Genomic DNA, 6,445 nt, shown 5'->3' on the forward strand with positions numbered 1-6,445 from the left:
CTGGCAGCCGCCATTTTGAGCCCTGGCGTCGGGCCCCGACACGCTTGAGGCCGCTGCGGGACGAGGAGTAGCAAAACATCCACACCTGCCCCCTCCCACACACACGCCCGCGGGCCTCTTGGAGTGGCCGCTGCAGGAAACGCTCCCTTGCAGTCAGGCAGTGCCAGGCGAGAGTGAGCCCTCGGCGGAATGTCTGCAGCTCCACAGACTCGGGCGTGAGGTGCCCCGTCCCCTGATGCTGCCAGCTCCCAGGGTGGGCTGCTCCTCTGTTGTGCAAACCAAGTGGCTTTGCAAAATAAACCGTTTATTTAAGCAGTGACCCTCCTGTGATGCCCCCTGCGGTGAAGCTCCAGTTTGAGGAAGGGAGTGTTTGCAGTGAGGGCAGCGAGGCCCTGGCACGGGCTGCCCACGGAGGCTGAGGATGGCCCATCCCCAGCAGTGCCCAGGGCCAGGATGGGTAAGGCCCTGAGCAGCCTTGTGTAGTGGGAGGTGTCCCTGCCCATAGCAGGGGCTTTACGACCAGGTGATCTTTAAGGTCCTTCCAATCCCTTAACATTCAATGATTCCATGATCTGTCAGCCCTCTGCCAAAGTATTTTGGTGTCTATAACCGGCTAAATTGAAACAGGCTAAGGTTAAACACGGGAGGTCATTTTAGGCTACTTGTAAGGTAACACTCTATTCCTTTGTGCAATCAAAGATTCGAACAAGAAACAGACTTTGCCCAGGCACGTGATCATGCAAAAAAAGTGTCCAATGGCCTGTGTGAGGCTCACATGCAGAGAAGTGTTTCATTCCATATAGTTTCTTAATGTTTTATACAACCCTGAAGGAAGAAACAAAAAGAGAGAAAAAATTACATGGCAAACAGCAGATCTGGTACAGAAAACCTGTGTCTCTTTGGTGAACACGGCTGTGGGTGAACTTCCAGGCTGGGGGAGCAGGCTAAGCCGCTGCCTCCTGGGGTTTGATTTTGCCACAGAAACGCGGCTTCCTTCAGCCTTGGCTGGCTGGAGGGACATACAAATACATACATTGTATCTCCTCCAGAGGAGTAATAACACCCCATTGCAGGAAAGCAAGATTTGCCTTTCGGAGGTCCGGAGTCAGGTTTTGCACGAGGTTCCGCGGCAGTTCCGCTGCCCGGCGCTGGGCGGCAGCAGCTGCGCAGGCGTGGGCAGCGCGGCGCACTCAGCACTGAGCACACGCTCCCTCCCCTCCCGCGGCTGCACCGCCGCCTGCCCACCCAGAGACACGCTGTGCTTGAGCAGAGCGGCGATCGCAAGGGTCAAATACCCCTCACACAGACCCGTTTCTGCACCCAGCTCACTACACACGCACCCCCATGCAGACCATTTCTTCCAGTGAGTATGAGATTCATACAGTAGACATTTTCCTCAAAGTCCAGGGCTGTGTGTCTCATGTTTGCAACACAGTTAATTCAGTACAAAGCTTGTGGGAATAAACTGATTTTCCCAGCTGGCCTGAAACACACAGCAGTCAAAACTGTAAAGTATAATCTCTGTTTGAGGACTCAGTGCATGCTGCAGGATGAGTTGCTGAGGAATGCACTAAGTGGATTCTCACCGTATTCTAATGCATGTGGCTGGGCCAAATGAGATTTTTAATGAAAATTGTATTGAACAAGGAGCTCTGAAGAGAGTAAATAATGCAGAATAGATAGATTTGTGATCGGTGTAGCTAATGGTTATTCAAAATAAACACAAAAATCCAGAAAACCAGATTTATTTGTCAGTTGGCCTTAAGACTATCAAGGGTGAATATTTTAGCTGTTTCTTTGGTGCAAAACCTGCTGAGAAATTCAACAACTGAAACTCTCTGATAGGCTATGCTACCTAAGGGGACTATTGCATAAAGGAGAGCAACATTTATAATAAAGTGTCTGAGAGGGAAACACTGTAATTGAATAGGAAACTGCTAAAATGATACAGAATTATTAAGAGATGTTTAGGCAAAAGGCCAAAGACAAGGAAGGGAGGAACAAAGGCAGATCAGGGAAGATCTAAAAACATTGGTGTGTGTTTAAGGAATAAAAAAAGGCCATTACATGTAAGCAGTGGTCAGTATGTTTGTGTGACTGAGCCCCATAGGTAATTGCCACCATCTGTCCTGTCTTCTTTTTAAATACTGTTTTAAACTATTTTCCATGTGACTGTATTCTCTGTTTTGTGTCTGTGCAGATTATCTGATAATGAACTCCAAACCAGACGAGTTGGTGAGTCAAATGAGCAGTCTGGGAGACAGGTATTGGGGAGACCCTTGAAGGGTTTGGGTTTTTTCCTGAGTGTGCATCCTTAGGAGCTGGGTGGGGCCATGCACATTGCCTGTGTGTGTTGTGGGTCTCTGTAAAGACCTAGACTGAGAATGGGCAGAAGCATGTTCAAGGCACCTAACACTCCCCATTCATTGGATAATGATGCCAAAAGACATATTTTTTGTGAATCTCTCCACTATTTTCCTAAAGCATATTTGTTCTATGACTAAGCATATTGACTCATTAGAGCATACTAGACTACCAAGAGCCACAGGGTTAGGTCTCTATAGTTTGTCATGTTAGAAATATGAATTTAAAAGGTCAGAAGCAGCCCCTGAAGAGATCAATGATTGTTGAAACCAGCAGTTTCACACAGACTTCAGAGCTCTGAATTTGGCCTATGAACGTCATGGCAAGATTACTTAAAATTTGTATGCAACCTCCCAGTGTTACTATGAGAATTACTGCAATCTACTGTGTTATTCCATGATCTGAGGAGGTTATTGACAACAGACATGGTTGTTATGGGGACAGCTGTCTGTCAAAGAAAAGAGAGTACATGACAAAGGGAACATCTGATTATGAAAGATTTGTTCTTCTGTGGAAGAGGAGGTGTTTTCACATGCAGCCGGGAAAATACACAGGTTTATTTGGGCTTTTAAAGCTATTGCCCCAGAACCAGAAGCTCAGGCAAAAGAAACTGAATCTGAAGGCAGACCAAGACTACAGCAGATATAACATACAATTTTTTGGATTCAATACAAACAGGTCAGCAAAAGCGTATTATTTTAGACTTAATTATGATCAATGGTCCACTGTTGGTTTCAGACTTTTTAAAACAAAGGCTCCTTTTTCCTCCCTGCAGGACTCCAAAAAGGAAAAAAAATCTAAGCTAAGGAAAGTAAAATGAAATGGAGACATAAGAAGAGAAGGGGAACAGACCAGTATTGTACTTAATTTGTGCTCAATGATCCAAAACCTGAATGTTTCACTTCAATGTAGAATCTCCCTGTGCAATCACATTCTGCTCTTGAATTCACGTTCTACTGATTCCTTGGGTTTGTTTTCTTTGTGGGGATTTTTTTGTAGATTCTTCAGAGCAGTACAGGGATAAGAGAACAATAAGTGATTTTTCTGAGAACAAACAGCACCACAGTTACTGTGAAATACAGCTCTTCTGTAGTTCAGTACTGTAGCTACCCACACCCTCTCCTCCTTTTTCCAAGTGCTGTGTTTTCCTCTACCCTTTCATTTAAAGCATTGTCTAAAACCTGAAGACATTCTGTAAAATAACTATCAGCTGCTGCTAACAGTGGTTAGTGACCAGGTACTCACAATTGTGGGAGTCTAATACTAACAGTGCTTATTTTTGGTGGAGTTCATTTAAATCTCATTGACCATAAGAGAGGGGCTTGTCTGACCTTTGATGACAAAAGCTCTCTGTCTCTTAACCCCGTTTAGAGCAGGTGTGATTGACATAATATTTAAATCCACAGGAGTACATCTCTCCAACAGTGAATCTCTTCAGTGCCATTCAAACAGTATTCACAGCAGTGAAAAAAAAAAAAATTTTAACATAAACCTCCGCATTTTCAGGAGGTAGCTTTCTTTGCATTTTAGGATGCTGGGGAGTAGGGTAGGAACATGAAAATTACATCGATTCTCTCTAAAACATGTAATCTAATTCCCTTTGTTTCTTCCTAGATATTACCATAGAAGCAGATCTTTCCATCTGAGGCTCACAGAAGAACCATGGTAACCATCCAGAGCCACACTGACTTCAGTGGGCTCTTATGTCTGTCATCACAGCATAAACCAGAGCCATAACATGGGATTTCCAAAGCTCAAATATTATGGCCTCTGTATGTATATATTGAGAACACAAGCATAAAAGATGCTCTAAAATTCAACAGAAGGGAATGGAAACATCCTAACACAGAAACACAGTAATCATGTTATCTTTTCCTACAGGGAAAAAGACTCTTAGAATATAGATTATAAGTCAATCAAATTTAACAAAATTTTTCATACAGCTCCTTTATAGGAAAGACTAGAAGCTTTCAAATGTGCCATAGCACAGACCTGCTGGAGCTTGCATCCTGCTACGGCCCTGCTGGAGCCTCAGCAGCATCCCACACGCAGTGTGTACTTGCCAGTGTCATTGCTGTAACTCTTGGGTCGCAGTAGAATACTGAAGTGCCAATAATAGAACCCATTTCAGGTTTTGGGTTGGTTTTTAGCATGATTTCCAACAGCTGGTTCATTGGGTATAGAGAGAGGATATCAGCTTCCTTATGACAATGCCAGGGGGAAAAGGATCTTTGCAGAGCAACTTTCTAGTAATTGTCAAATTATCAGTGAAGCGCTTTACTCTTCTTGCATGCAAATACTTACAAGTAATAATGCTTATTCCTTTTTATATTTACAACTTGCTTTTACTTTACACTCCTTGGAGACCAGCTCTAGTTATTATCTAATCTTGCAGAAAAGTGCTGCAGGAGGCGTGTGGGGCTCTGGTTGGGCTGTTTGCCCTACAGCCTCCACACTGGCCGAGTCAGAGCTGTGTAGCTGCCCTAAACAAAAACAGAACCACAGCTGCCATTGCTCGTTGCTCTTTCCCTGTCACTTAGCCCACCAATGCCCTACAACAACTTCTTCCAGTTCCTCATTATGTGCCCATTTGCTCCCATGTTAGAGATGCCATACCCTCTTCCTAACTTTCCCTTTCCCTAAAAAAAATAAAGTGCCGAACAAGACATAAAATTAACATAAACATACATATTCATTGCCAATATTTTTCAACCTTTCTGTATAGGCACTTATGCATCAGAAAGGGCAAAAACCCAGTTCCTTCACATGAAACTTTGCATTTTAAGTAGATTTTATGCACATGCCCTCTCTTAGACAGAGTAGATGAAATAGCGTGTACCATGCACAGCAAGGGTTTCTTCACACTGTTTTCCAATAAAGTTTGGCCAATGCATGTACATTTGAAATACTTTTTAGATAAAAACAGAATTGTGAGATTCCAAGATAAAAAACATGAAGATAATAACACTTGCAGCACATAGTAGCAGTCAGACAACCTACCTGAGAGTATAAAGGCATGCTTATACACGTCTCTTTAAAATAAAAGCCACTGTTAACAAGAATACTGTCATTCTGACTGAAGACAAGAAAGCCAAACACAAGTGATGTGGAAAAGCATGTCACTTTCTAGAGAAAAAATAAATGGATGATTTTTTTCATACAGCCCAAGTGGCTGAAGACTTCATAAGAAGTTCCACCTCAACATGAGGAAGAACTTTATGTTGAGGGTGGCAGAACACTGCAACAGGCTGCCCAGGGAGGTCATGAAGTTTCCCTCTCTGGAGACATTCCAAACCCACTCGGACACATTCCTGTGTAACCTGCTCTAGGCAGGCAGGGAGTTGGACTAGATGATCTCCAGATGTCCCTTTCAACCCTACTGATTCTGTCATTCTAAGCCCAAAGATCTTGATCTCTAGTCCTCCTTGTACCTATGGTTTGTATAGACAAGTCCTTGAGCTTACTGCAGAAAGAAAAAGTCTGAAGAGCAACCCGGATGAGAAGGGAGCTACTCCAGGTGATTCCCCTTGAAGGGCAGTTTTCAGAAACAGAAAACTCACCCCTGCCACAGCAGCAGAAAACATACAGCAGGGTGCCCTGTCCACTCTAACACCTGTCCTCTCTCTGTACAGTTAGTGGGACATGGTAATATCTTTGTTACTGCTTTTGTAGGCAAATGGGTAGAAAGAGAGTATGCCTCCTTGTTGTTCACGCTGCAGTAAGCTTGGATGTGGGTTTCCTTGTTCACGGGGGTACAAGGCTGTCCATGCTTCTCTGTCTCCCTCTTAAACTGCCGTAATGTCACACAGAGTTAAAAATAAGTTTAAAGAGAGAGGGAAAAAAAAAGTGTTGAGGGTACATAGATTTTCACTTGCAGGTCACTTTCTGAGCCTTTGCTCTTGAGCTTTATTCTTACCTTTTCAGTGTGATTGAGCAATATTTTTTTCTCATTTTTAATTGAGTGTTACTTTTAGCTCAGGTTTCCATACTCTCTAGAGTCAAACTGCAGAGGTGTACACCAAACACTGTTACAAGACTTCTGATAGAATCACCAGAATGTCAACAAATGATGACATACCAT

This window comes from Pithys albifrons, chromosome 10 (genome assembly GCF_047495875.1).
Source record: "Pithys albifrons albifrons isolate INPA30051 chromosome 10, PitAlb_v1, whole genome shotgun sequence".
NCBI lineage: Eukaryota > Metazoa > Chordata > Aves > Passeriformes > Thamnophilidae > Pithys > Pithys albifrons.